General features: G+C 46.0%; 1 protein-coding gene across 1 annotated transcript in view; it reads right to left on the bottom strand.

Annotated features, from left to right (window-relative positions):
* The window catches only part of sema6bb (sema domain, transmembrane domain (TM), and cytoplasmic domain, (semaphorin) 6Bb), a 147,967-nt gene extending 136,169 nt beyond the window's left edge, over window positions 1–11,798 (bottom strand). The window contains exon 1 of the mRNA XM_008283900.1: window positions 11,020–11,798. The gene's annotated coding sequence lies outside the window, so the exon portion shown is untranslated. The remainder of the gene's footprint in view (window positions 1–11,019) is intronic.
* Between the last annotated feature and the right edge of the window lie 2,575 nt (window positions 11,799–14,373).

Raw genomic sequence — 14,373 nt, 5'->3', positions numbered from 1 at the left:
TTACTCCTTATCAGCGCTGGGGAGCCGACTTGACAATAGCGAGAAAAATGCTGAGCTGATGTGCTCGTAAAACACAGGCAGAAGTGACTGCAGCGAGCATAATCAGCTTCCCCCCCTCTCTTTGCTTTTCTTGTGCGAATTTTGTGTAGCGACAAATATATAAATAAGAAGCGAGGCGGCAGCGGTGGCAGCTTTGTGTGCACATGTGAAAGAAGTATGTGTTATTGCATTGATGAAGACTCCCCTGTGGTGGCTCGCTCGTTTCTTCTGTGGACCTGCCACGTAAGTCCCAGCCTGGCCAGGCGGCGCATTAACCTACCAACCTCACAAATACACACACACAAAGAAAAAAATCTGCCTTCTTTACGACCAAACATGGCAACCACGGAGATAAACAGACAGAAGAGATGGGGATGAAGCAAGAAGGAAAAGTGTCTATATATGGAGCCAGCTGGTTGAAGCCTGCAAGACAGTAAATTAACCATCTGATTAAGATTTCAAAAGCGGCGAAGGAAATGAACATAATGCATCCAATTAAGAGAAGAGACAGCAATAAATACTGAGCTTCCAGCAGTTGTTCCTTCTGCCTTGAAAATAGCTCCGGAGAGCGACAATTCCAATTCGCCGCTTTTGCCATCAGTTATGTTGTGATCCATACTGCTGCATTTGTCACCTTTAATTGTCAGGGAGTCAGGAAAGTGGACGAAGACGCAGACGGTAATTGGTTGCGAGTGTCTTTGGAGCTTTATTTTATGAAAAGAGGGACAGAAATTTGAACTAAGGAGCAAACAGCAGAGTTTTTCGCTCCATTATGCGGCGAGCCCGGAGCTGTCTCTCCATGTCGGCCTAAGCCCCGCAGAGCTTCAAAGCTACTTTGTTGTGGCCGTTAATGGCGCTGATGACAGCAGAGAGGATCCCGGTGCCAGGTGACGCCGCACGGGCCAAAAAAAAGACAGTCGAGATTCTAAAAAGACATAAAAAATTAAAAAAAACAGACTGCTCAAATAAAAAATAAAAAAAATCTCACTCAAGAATAGCTGCCATCTTTAACATTTGGCAGGATCCACCAGTGTTTTCTGTAACTAAACTCGCCCCCTCAGGGCAACACAATTAAAGACAAACTCTCGTCAAAACTGAGGGGAAACAAAAAAAAAAGTCAGAAGCATGCTGGGAAGGCATGGAGGCAAATCAGAAAAGGTTACTCACTGGCTGCGTGTTTCACAATTATTTGGATTATTCTCGCCCGTGTTTTCTCGCTTTTACAGCAACAACATGACTTTTTACGGCTGTTCTCCAACCAACACGCACGCCAGCGGGGAAAAAAAACTCCCTCGTTACAGCAACCCCTAATGTTTCGCGGTACATGACACATCTCAGGCTTGCGAGAGCCGGGGCTTGGGCATTTTCTTGTCATGTTTATTACTTCAGTTTAGGCTCTGGTATCGAGTTTCCTCCTGTACTGCTGCCGCCGCTGCTGCTGCACAGAGCCAGGGGAAAGCGCGGCTGGTTTTTTTGAAATGAAACAGACAGAACAAGCAAGGCTATTTATAAGACGCGAGCGGATAATTGTTGAAAAGGTTACAGCAGCCGCGGCAGGTAACAAGTGAGCCGCGTGTTGATGCGCACAACAGGATGTCGGCGATGATGTCGCCAGGTAAGGACAAAGTCAGAGAGAGCAGTTATTCTCGGGAAGGTTACTGATGAGGAGCTCTGCCAAAATCAATACGCCTGTGAGCTGAAAACAAGCAGATAGCTACCACATAACCAAATTGGAACCAACGCTTTAACATTTTTTTTTTTACTCTTAAGCCCACAACCTTCCACAGACTACATTTAGAAGCCAAAACAAACAACAACAACAAAAAAAACTCCATATAATAGCAGCAACAAACCCCCCTGTTTGATGTCACACAAACCATACAGAAACATCCCATAATTGCAATATAAAACAAATGCGTGCTCAAATATCAAGCGGTGGGGGGGGGATTACGGAGACGTTTGAAGCGTCACATGAAACACACACACACCAGCGTAAACTGGGAAACTTTTTGAATAGTTTTCTTTGTTTGTTTAGAACGTATGTACACACAGCGAATTTCCCACACAGGCAGAGACAGACTCGCGTTCTCAGACAAAGACACGAGATCGATACGGCAGCATACAGCAGCGGCTGCAGCAAAATATGAAGTGCAGCAGCAGATATTGAACTACGGGAACACCGCGGCCGCCTCGACAGACGCGTTTGAAATGATGCCGGTTTAATGGCACGAGAACACATCCCACCAGTTTTGAGGGGAGTGGATTGTTTTGATCATTTGCGTCCTCATTCACTCATTCGTTCCCCCCCTTTTTCCTGCTCGGTTCCTCGGGCGAATTCATTCACTCGAGACATTCTCCTGAGTCTTGTCCCCTGTGCCTCCCTCACTCAGCAACCGGAGAGCTGAAGGACCCATGCATCATCTGACGACAGAGGCTGATCGAGGCCTGACAGACTGCCAAACCCCGAGACGCGCTACATGAGTCAAACACAAACACTCCTCCGTCGTGCAGATATGTGTTTGCACGAGTATCCATCATCGACATGTGGGAGGTGTGCGTCTGTGTGTGTGTGTGTGTGTGTGTGTGTGTGTGTAAAGCTCAAGAGACCGAACTCAGGAGCTTGATGATGAGGTAGGAGGATGTGGGATGATGTGGTTCGATTCGGATGTTTAGAGAAAATCAAGCCATGAAGAATGGGAGCATGAACGCGCGCTAAAGGAAGATATCACATCGACACAGAAAAGAAAAAGGACAAAAAAAAAAAAAACACCCCTTCTTGTCTTTTGCCTTCTCCTTCCCACAGAAATGAATGTATAAGCGAACAAGCGAATGAAAGTAAATGGTGAAGCCCGGCCGGAGCTCTGAATGTCACAGTCAGTCACTGCAGCCTCCCTCTAAGTGATGCAGACAGAGACCCATTCTGATTGCCCCACCAGTCAAGCCAAGGGGTGAAAAACATTTACATGCAAATACAAATGACCCACTAGCTACTGTGAGCACGCTAGCTATGGTATTCCGAATGCACGGCAACCGCAGAGAAACCCGGCACAGAGCACTTGCCAATCAGCGGCTCCATTGTAGCAAACAGGCTTTAGAAGTAGGTGGTATGTGTGTAGGATATCAATTATTTTTTTTTTGCTTTTGTGGCTTATTGGTTTGCGACTGCTATTGTTACCGCTCCTCATATCAAGCGAAATTAATGTTAATGAATTCAGACCGGGACAATAATCTAGTGCATTAACAGATTTGCTGTGAAGAAGCTTAATCCACGTAACTCCGCAGAATACACACCGTCTAAGCAGAATCCACTCGCCTCTGACGGCGGCGGCGCCAAATGCCATGTAATCAATCATCCACTTTCAATTTGAACAATTACGATCCGCAGGCCATCATAACAAACATGGCTCTGTGTCGCGGTGAAGTGGTTAGCATCGGGGGACAGACGGCTGGTGGACTGGCCGGGTCTCCGGGGGTCTTGGACGGAGGAGGGGGGGGGACCCTGGCTCTGTTCCTGGCTGTCACACACGGCCGCGATACTTGGATGGAGAAGCCGCCTGCTGTCATCGGACCTGTTGCCTCCAGATGGGTCCTGGGTCTGATTCTGTGATTCCCGCCCTCAGAGAGAACACACTCTGTCCTCTTCCTCCTCCACTCCTTATTTCATCTCTCCTCCTCTCATCTCCCGATAAGCACATCAAACTTGACCTTCCCTTCATCTTCTCGCCACTTGGTAACAAAGTCCAAATCATCATCCCTTTTTTTTTGTTCTTTAACCTTGACATTCAGCTTTTAGCTCCGTGTGACGCTTTCATCTCATGTCTCACTCATTGGCTCCGGTTTCTTGGCTAAAATCCCCACTGTGTGTGCCGTGTGTGGGGGAGTGCGAGAGAGTGTGTGTGCGAGTGCATGCTCGATGCTCAGGAAGATGAGCAGACGCACTGCACAGCAAGACCTCTTTGATTCAGCACAGCAGAGACCCACAGTGAGGCTGTACATTAATTGGTGCTTCTGAGCCATTAATTTAGGGGAGTACGTTCAAGGACCCACTTTCCCTCCACTTTCTAACAGAAACAGAGGCTGAACGAGCATCCTCTCAAGACCCTTCCACTGTGTTCCTCCCTTTTTCTCTCTCGACTCGTGGCCTTCTTTCTGCTCTCTGCTTTCCCCAATTACCTGACAGTTCAGCTTCATCCATAAACCATCGCCGTGCCTCCTTGCCTCACCCGCTCTTCCCCTTTTCCTCTCTCTTCGCTTTTCGCCATCGCCGAGCGAGAAGAGACAGTAGGTCACAGTCTCCGCTCAGTCCCTCCACTTCGCCAACTGCCCCTGCGCCCAGTGCCAGCAAGCCAGAGTTTTCCTTTTGTTTTTTCAGCATGACTGATTCCCTCAGGTCACTGAACGCATTAAGCTGTTAATTACCTCAAAGCACAAAACAAGTGGCAGCTTGGCAGCAAAATAACCAGACATTTACATTGTTGTTTTTTTTTTAAAAGAGTACAGTCACAAACCAGTAAGTGAGAAAAAGCTGCAGCGCCGGTACTAAACAATCCTGTCAACAGCAGAAACCAATGAGAACGTTCTAATTTTATTTTTCTGCAACCATAAAAACTACACGATAGAGCCATTTAGGCTGGAAGTTCCCCTAAGAAATGAATCAGCTATAAAACAGCAGCACGATAATACCAGTCTGGCCCACGGGGCATGGTTTCTTCAGATTCATGCTGAGCTGATGCGGGAAATGATTCAGGATGTGTGTGTGTGTGTGTGTGACCAGCATCCTCTCCCACCATACAGTAGTTAAACTGCGCCTTATTAGTTATGTACTCGGTGATCATAGCAACTTATCTGGGGATATAAAACCGAGGAGGTGTGCGGAGCGCGTCTGTGAAAGCTATAATAGAAATAAATGTTGCTATTTATATCGTGTCAGGGAAGAAAAATAATATAATTGCTGTATGGCTGCTGGCACTGAATGTGCTGCTGTAAGCTTTGGGCTTGTGGTGGCTTGTTACTTAGCCTGAGAGAGAGAGTGTGTATGTGTGTGTGTGTGTGTGTGTGGGAATATGCAAGTGTGCGCCCTTAGTATGCTAGTGTGTATGCAAGTATTGCGGGTGGTATATGGGACCAGCCTGTCCTCTGCCTTTCCTGACCGGAGCCCCTCGTTAAGTCTGTTCTCCTGAGGCTGTGTCGACACCGAGGCTTCATAAAAGTGCGACACAAAATGTGTGTGTGTGAAAAAGAGAATGAGAAAGAGAGAAAAAAAGCAGGGGGGGTAAAGCTATGTGACAAGCAAACAGGCCGTGAAAAACATTCACACACAAATTGTTTATTTGTGTCCAGGAAGTAAACGTCCGTCTCCATCACGTCTTTTCATTCCGTCCTGTATCACTCAGCCAACATTGGAAACGTCTCTTTCTCGGCGCCGCAGAGAACGCGAGCACCCCCCCCCCTCTGTTAGCGCCCGTATTCAGATATAGGAAGGACACACTTGTATATGCGCAGAGGAACACGCTTTCCCCCTGTGGAGGTACAATAAGCCTACATGGAATGCCAGCTTCACCAACGGGAAGCATCTTTATTCAACAGCCACTTGGCCTTTGGTGATAGCAGCTGCATTCTTTGTTCCTGTCATACTGCGCTACCTCGGGCTTCCACAACATGATACCGCTCCAACTTCTCCGAGACATTCTGTCACAGTTAAAGGGCACACACACACACACACACACACACACAAAACCTAAAATAAAATATTGAAATCACAGACTTTACAAACTCTGAGGAGAGACTCGCCCGTGGCTGCTGATGAGAGCAGCTATATGAGGGGAGGGGAGTTTTTCAAAGCAAAACGCGCCTATTATTGACTATATCAAGCTTCCGTCTTTGAACTTTTTTCGTCTTTTTTACTGGCTGCCTCGCCGTTGCGCTGGATGCACGAGAGCCACGGAGACGAGAGCGAAAAGAGGGGGGGAAAAAGACAGGGCAGGAAAAACAAGTGATTAAAAGATAAAAGGCAGCGGGCGGACGATGAGGGAGCGGCGGTGTGTGATTAAATGGCGGAGGTGGTCCCGCTGGGCTACGGGCCTTATTGCATTTTAATAGGGGGGCTGGATGACCCCTGACCCTTTGCGAGGCAGTGGTAGCACCTTAGCGCGGATCAAAACTACCAGCCTTGACAAACACCCCCCCCTCTCTCCTCTCGCTGGAAGGCATCTGGGCATTGAAGAACGAGGTGAGCTACATGTGTGTTTGCGAGAGCTTGCAGGCAAATGTGTTTATCCTGCTGCTATGGCAACCGCAGCAGTAGCCTTGGGCAAATAACAACAAGCAGAGCCGCACGTATGTGTGCGTGTTCGCCAGAGACTATGTGAGGAGAGGGGTTTTAAAATACGAGCCGTGTGATTTAATGCAAGTCTTCAATTCATACATTTCAAAGAGCTGTCCTCCTCTCTCCCCCACCCCACTACCCCTCACCTCCGCCTCCCTCTTCCTCTTTCCGTCTCTTCCCCCCATCGCGGCTGGCCTGCCCCTCAATCATCAGTCCCTCCTTTTCACCTTCTCTTTCTCCCGGCTCCACATGCTAAGTGGGAACATTGTTACGGTCAATTTGTCCCATTCAGGGTCCCAGTGGGCAGCGTCCCTGCCCTGACAGCCTGCAGACAGAGACCACACTGCCTGAGAGGCCTTGACATCAAGGTCCAGAGGAGACTTTAAGGGGGCGGAGGAAGAGAAGGGGGGAAAAAACACGGGGGGGAAGAGAGGTAATGAGGGGAGCAGAGGTAAAAAAAAAAAAAAGTGGATGGGGGGGAAATGCTGAGGAGAAAGACTGACAGGGAGAAAAGAAAAGAAGACTGGGGGTGCCAGGTTTAACACGAGCCCCCAGACTCTACAGCTCAATAGCGTTTGGAGCTCATCTGTCAATCTCGGAGCGGGCCGATGAAGGTGGCGACAGCTTCGCTCCCACGAGGGAAACTTCTGAAACATCCACCGGTTTTGGCTCAAACTCAGGAGAACATAAGACGGACTAACCTGATGACACAATCAGGGCGTTTTATTTAAACTTGGAAAAGAAGGACATTACACAACTGAGTCTGATAAGTTGTGTAAGACTGCAGTTGGGCTGAGCGGCTCTTCTTTAGGACGAGTAAACTGACAGTTGTGTGTAAAAGTCAGTGCGTCGGCCCTTTAAGTCAGTCAGAAAGCAACCGGACTTCTCTTTTTAGGTTCTTGAAGATGTGTCGTCTCTCATCCTTCAGTTCTGAACTCGTCCTGCTTTAGCGTATTAGCTGCTAGTCATGTTGGTCCTGACATTTTTGGGTCAATTATCCAACTCCAGTGTGATATTTTTTGTGTGTATTTGCTTTGTAATGTTTTTGATCAGTTGAAGCTGTTTTATCTGATGATTTGGAGTTTTAAAATGTATATCCAGACAGATAAATAGATGTAGTTCCTTCATAAATGTTGGGTTTTACCTGGTTTCTAGTTGAGCTGATTGACTTTAGGATCTTTTTTTTGTATTTTATAGCTTAGTTTTCTGAAGTTTTACATGTTCTGAACTAAAGAAACCTCTTGGATGAGAGTTGAAACATCTTCAAAAACAAGTCCGGTTCCTTTTTACTGAAGCTCCGAGGATCATCATGACCTGGATGGCGGACAATCTATAGATCGTTAGTTTCAATCAAATCCGATATGCAGCATTTTCATGATTATTGGTATCAATATTTTTGTTTAATTGGTTTTGAATGTAGTAAATGAATGTGCTGCTTTGGTTCTGATGTAACGTCCTCTTTGTGTCTCAGCTCTATCTGACACCACAAGGAAGAACCAATCAACTTTGAAGAATAAATGTTAAGAAGTTCTCTTTTGATTACGCACGCAAAACATAAATAACTACAGGCGTTTCAGTCAAGTTTTGAGTTGGCGTTCTTCTAAATTCTGACACCAAGATCTTCATTTTTACTGCAGATGTGTATCCAATAATCAGCATCATATCGGCCCAGAAGAAACCATGGTACTTTAAGTTATAATAAAGGATAGTTGAGGCGACAACACTGACACCACAAATGCGATAAAGAAGTTCTTATCTAACAAAAGGACCTCTGTTCCTGACCCCAGATTTCCAGTTCCTACATACAGGTCTTTAACAATATGTTTTGCAATTATAGTCTCAGATTCTGGGAATTGAGAAAAAAAAAATCACATTGATGATGCAAGACTTCCCGTCCTTAATTTGCCCTGCAGAAAAAAAAAATGAAGCTTTGTCTGACTGATCTATGTTTTTCATGTCTATGCCGGAGCGGTTCCCCCCCCTCCAGTCCCACAGGTGATGTAACCCCTCGGCGGGGTGAAGCGGAGGGATTAAGTCACTGCGTAAAGACACCTGTTATTCTAGCACATCGGGTGCGACACTTGCTCCGAGGCGAAGGGGGCTGCGGAGCGGCTGTCGGCCTCAGAAACGAGGCGCAAACAGGGCGTCCATTCAAGTCTGAACGCCGCTGAATCACACTTGTACGGGCACAGACGCACTGACTCACACACTCGCGCAGACACACAAAGTCCATACAAGACAGGAAGGCAAACAGACACAACGTGACGAACACTGGGCCTTGTGTTTCTTTTTCCGATAGACAAACTCTCTCTCTTTGACCCGCGCAGTAACAATTCTTCAAACTTAATTGGCGATTCAGGCCCTCGCAGTAAAGACAGCGGGGATCTGTCAAGGCCATGTGTGTACGGTGGGATGCTGCAGATCTCCTCTAAATTAGCTAACTTTATAATAAATCACTGGGCACTGCTAGCCAGGGATTAGCCAAGCTCCAGCGAGCAGTTTGTTAAGCTGCGAGGAGAAGCACTGGGGACGGGAGGGAAAAACACAGCCAAAAACTGAAATCAGCACTGGGACCTTGGAACGGTAAAAACCCCCCCTGCCTGGTTTCCTGGGCACACATTTAGCCTTGTTATCTGAGTTCTCCATTGACACAAAAAAATCCCACGTTGGGAACTTTTGCTTTTGATTCTGATCTCCACTGATCATGTTTTTAGTGTTCCGGACGTCGGCTCCAACATCAGGTACACGGCTTTCTTCAATTGCTTTCCTTAGGTTTGCCTTACATAATTCTCTGTGCAATCTTTCCCCCTACTGACTCATTTCTTTTGGAAGGACTAATGCTTCCTACAGTCTGGTTATTTATATACTGACTGAGAAAACATTTATCCTCTCTCCCCTGCGTGCAAAAGGCACTCTTTAGAGGTAGCTTATTATAAAAAAAGACCCAATATCATTGAAAGAAAAGCCACCTATCCGGAAAAAAGCTGCAAAATTAACATCATGTGTCTAAAAATGACCAGCAAAAAGTCGCCTTTATCCTGAAGTCTCACAAAGTGTCTTGTCCTTGGCCTCTAAGCAAATAAAAAAAACTGTTTCTGGTGTCACAGGAAGATCAGAGATCATATCAGACAGGTATTTCCTCTGTTGTCTATTAATTCGTTCCCTGTAGCTCTTGTCTTGTAATTACTGGTGTTGCGATGGGCCTTGCAGAAAGGATGTCAGCCTGCGAGAGAGAAAAAGGGCGCCACTCCTCCTCTTTCAAGTCAAAGAAGCAGCGACACCCAGATGATCAGACAATATCTAGTTTATGATCATCTCTCCTTTCATCCCGGCTCCTTCCCTCTCACCACCTCCGTGCGTCTCCCTTCTGCGAGGAAGCACATTCTGCTGCAGAACATCAACCCTCCCCGATGTATCATCCGAGCAGCAGGGGGGGGGGGGGGGCAGGAAGGATCTCGGTGTAACCTGCGGCAGCACCCCTGAGCCCCCGGCTGTCAGACTGGGTGACAGCCCCGAGGAAGACGAATTAAAGAGGCTCCGAGGGGTTTGATTGAGCGACGAGGGGGGGGAAGGTTTTGGTGGGAGGTGTTCCTTGGGCTGGACAAGGAGCACTGTCTCACTTTTTTTTTTTTTTCCTCTTTAGATGTCTCCCTTTCCTACTCTTCTCTCCTCTCACATACACTAGGACTCATTATAGGAATGCCCTGACCCCTTGGGGACTTTACTTACTTCTCTCTTTCCAGTCCACAAACCTCAGCGCTGGACAAAAAGCCAGCTGAATGGCAATTTGAATTTGAAACAGGAGCCACAAAAAAAAAAAAAAAAAAAAAAAGGTCAAATGGGGGGAAAACTTTAGGGAGACTTGGAGCCAGCTAGTGAGAGTTCTTATACAAAAAAAAAGAAAAGGAAAAAAAAAAATGTGATTCTGACACCATCCAGCCAACTAGCTCAATGTACTGTAAAGATAGCAGCTACTGCAGAGGGAGAGAGGGAGAGATGGCAGAGCCTGCAGGCAGGAATAGTGGACATTAGAGGCCCAGCGGGTAGGACTGTGGAACAGACACAACCGCCAGCAGATAACATGCAATCACACAAGTCAGAATATACAAACAAACACAGTGGGAAAGGCGAGCAGAGGAAGACTCCACAGTTCTGCAACTCACTGGATTATCCAACAATGTCACAAAAAATAAATAAATCACATTCACCACAGCAAGGAAAGTCACATTTTTTTTGTCTGACCCCAACATCACAATGCAACTTATGATCCACCTCAAGTGTGAGACACAAAATCAATGTAAAGGAGTGAGTCTGAATCCAGCAGATGCATGTTTTTAAAGCGCCTCTTCAGCCTCCGGACAGCTGAAAACCTGCTTGTTTTGTGCGTGGCTGCAAGCTACGCAGTATGATATTGAGAATTACACAGTGAAACCCATTGCAGCGCACCACATAGCAAAGATTACAGATGAGCCTGGTGTTAATGACTGGCTTAGTTCATTTTAATCTCGTTCCTGTAACTAAAATCCTTCGTTTTTTTGTGCGTTTTTCTTTTTTTTTTTAAATCAATTTCTCCAAAGCATCAAGGCGCGACAGAGCCTCAGAGCGCACAGCCACGAATCCAAGCACCAACACCCAGCACAACTCGGGTCACTTACCTCTGATTATCTGGGGAAAGGTGCCGCCGAGAGAACAGCAGTGTGAGTCAATTCTGTGTCCCGGTGGATCCCAACAAAAAAAAAAAAAAAAAATCCAAGAGATCAGAGTAGAGAGAGCAGCAGCAGCAGCCTCGTTAGTGCGTTACCACAATCCTGTGCAGGGGCTTTTTTGGAAAACTACTCCTCCCTGTCGCACCTGTCTCTGGCAAAAACTGATCCCGTACGCCGGCCTGACATCCCTAAGACAACTGTCTCAGGGGGTTGTGTGTCCAACCCCCCCCTTACTGCTACGCGCACACACACGCATGCACACACACGCGGCACCACCTGTCCCCGGTGCAAAACAGCCCACAAAGAGCTTCTATGTCGCGCAACGACACATGGCTTGTCCCCCTCCTTTTTTTTTTTTTCCTCCCGTTTCAGTCTCTGCAGCAGCACCAGGAGCTCCTCAAAGACAGCCGTCCGAGATCCTCCAAGTAATCTGGAGAGCAAGCGAGTGATGAAAAGGGCTGGTATAGTCCAATCCAGCACACGACTGGCACCGAAATTCACATCTGCCAGCTTCCTCGTCGCTCGCCCCAGTTGTGGTATCAATCTCCCCCGTCCCCACAATAGTTGGTCTATTTCGCCGCTGCGCACGACTGCTGCTCTGTCATTGCTGCGTCTTTTCTCCCCACTTCGGGTCTCAGGGAAAGGAAAAAAATAATTAAAACACTGTTCCTTTCTCTTCTTACGCGCCCCCAGCTTCGGGATCGGGCGCACGACAAAGTCCCATTCATCGGTTGTTTTATTTTTTTAAAATTTTCCTCTTCCTTGAGCTCCGGAGCTTTTTTTTTTTTTTTGGGTGAAGTGGGAGGACCGCGGCGTTTGTCTTCTAGCGGTAGTGTGAGCTACAGCATCTCCAGCACTACTGTCATCCACGGGAGACTCCTGGAAGCCTGTTAGTGCCAAAACGTGAAGCAGAATTACGCAGCGACTGGAATGGAATTGATTAACGACTAATTGGGTTTAATTGCGAGGCGTCGAATCAGCCACAACCTCCTCAATATCAAAGTCAGACTCCTCCTATTGTCGAGAGTGTGTTTAATGGCACAGCGAGGAGAGGAGAGCATTAAACTTGACGGACACGTTTGGGGTCAGATTCCACCTGGGGCGCACACCTGAGGGGAGAACCGCTGCTCTTGGATAAATTGTATTACAACGAAGCTTTGTGCTTTTATTACAAACAACAGCAGAGTGTGAAAGGTTACATTCACTTTGCTGACTTTTAAATGAAACCACGAGGTTGATCCGAAGCAGTTTCTCCATAATACTGAGCATTGATTCCTCATTTTTTGGGGGGATAATCTTGCAAAAAGTGCACAAAAGAAGCTCTGTGGATCCAACTTCGCAGCACCTCCAGCACTGCTCCTTTGTCTCTTCACTATTTTACTGTCAACTGGCAACTTAAAACATTTTAAATGAATTATTCAGAGCTGAATTACTTTAAAATGCGACCGTAACTCAGTCAACAGGGCCAGAAACCTGTCAACTTGCACCAAGTTTTCATCGGGCGTAAATATTTCAACAGGAAACACTTCAGTTAGTCTTAATTGCAATTCCTGAAAGTCCCATTCACTCGTAATTCCAATGAAATAATTCATAAAACTTAAAAACACAGTTTCCACGCCCGAGTTTTAAGGTCTTGGCGCATTTGCATCTTCTCGCTGAGCGTAAATTAACACAACAGAGGAATAATTTAGTCTCATTAAAGCTCAATAAGCCTCCAGCCAAACTTAATTGTAGCTCTATAGCTACGATTTGGGGTTTGTGTTTGAAATTAATGTGTAATCAGTTCACCGCTATGATCCCAAGTAGGAATTTAACCCTCATTCAACATAGTTTGCATGTGCAAAGACTACAGACTGACAAGAAAACACCAATTACAGCCGAACGTGAACTGGTTTCGTCTCAAAACATTATTAGCCGTGTTAACTATGTCATCTGAAATCAGGATTTTTATTATTTGAGGAAGTTCATTTGCATATTGTGTGTAAGGAAAATACTTTTGCAGCTTTAATTTCATCCACATGAGTGTTTAAAAGTGTGTTTACCGTCCTTTGATGCCGCTTTCATTTCATTTCCAAGTTATTTCTGTTATACTTTTATGTCTCAATATTTCTTCAGTGCCAAATCTGGCTCATCTTGGTCTGAATGGAATTATTGCCAAAAAAAAAAAAAAAAAGCGAGAGAGACAAAACACTACTTATTGCATCCAAGACTGTATTATGGAGCTATATTCTGGATTTATAGCAGCCTAACACAAGTTGGAGCTCTGAGAAACAGAGAAGCCCTCCTCAGATCCGACTCTTTCCATACGCCTCCCTCTGCAGCTTCAAAATGGCTGCATTTCTGCTTTTTCCCACAGTTACACCACCACACACACATGTGGAAGTCGTGCTATTTTAATCTTATATTGTATAATAGAACACAAACATTTAAATTTATGGGTCTGAAACTTTTTGACTTTTGAAATCGTCTCATTTCAGCAGCGGGGGTTTCTACGGACGGTTGACGGAGCACATTAGGAAATATGCATCTATCTCCTTCAAAATGACTGACAGACTGTCTGATACTTTAAATGAGGTCTCATTGCGAGCGCGCACTCAATAAACAGTTCCATCTATTAAAAACTGCACAGGCGGAACTGGCTGATTTCGCCCGGGGTCCCGGCGCGTTGGTATTTTTAAAAAAAAGTACAAATTAAAACAGAAACAGAAAACAATGACTTGAGGTCATTTGGAACAAAAGAGAGCGAAAAAAGTGAGGAAAGCTGGAATGAAAGAGCAAAGCACACGCGAGATATGACAAGAAGTTTATACCCATGAGGTCTCTGGAGAGTTAAATTGGTAGAATGAGGGTTAAAAGTCAGGCAGCCCTCCATAAACAAGCCTGTATGGACGTGCGAGTGGACAATGCCGGTGCTGCGTTACACAGCGAGCGTTAAAGGAGTTAAAGCCTGCTGGACTTTGCCATGAAATTGCTGGAAGCCAAAGCCACTTTTAAGCTTTGATTCATGAATAATTAATGCTGAAATAATGACTTCTCCAGGCTTGAAGGCTCATGTGTGCGGCTCGCTCCCTCTGCCATCTCAATAAATCTTCCTCTCCGAGCGGCCTGACAGCCTTCATGCAAGCTGCTAATCAGCTGTGGCGAATCAGCTGGCTCCACCTCTGATTTTGGGGGGAAAATATGCAAAAAAAAAAAAACCCTCTATCACTGAATCTAATTTAGCCCGAGGATATTTTATTCAAGCATCTCGGGGTAAGATATTGTTACTTCAGGTTCATTAAGTGAGTAAAGGTCTTTTTTTTA

Source organism: Stegastes partitus, unplaced genomic scaffold (assembly GCF_000690725.1).
Source record: "Stegastes partitus isolate 25-593 unplaced genomic scaffold, Stegastes_partitus-1.0.2 Scaffold332, whole genome shotgun sequence".
NCBI lineage: Eukaryota > Metazoa > Chordata > Actinopteri > Pomacentridae > Stegastes > Stegastes partitus.
Note: the sequence above shows the minus strand (reverse complement) of the source record. Positions and strands in the feature narration are given on the sequence as shown.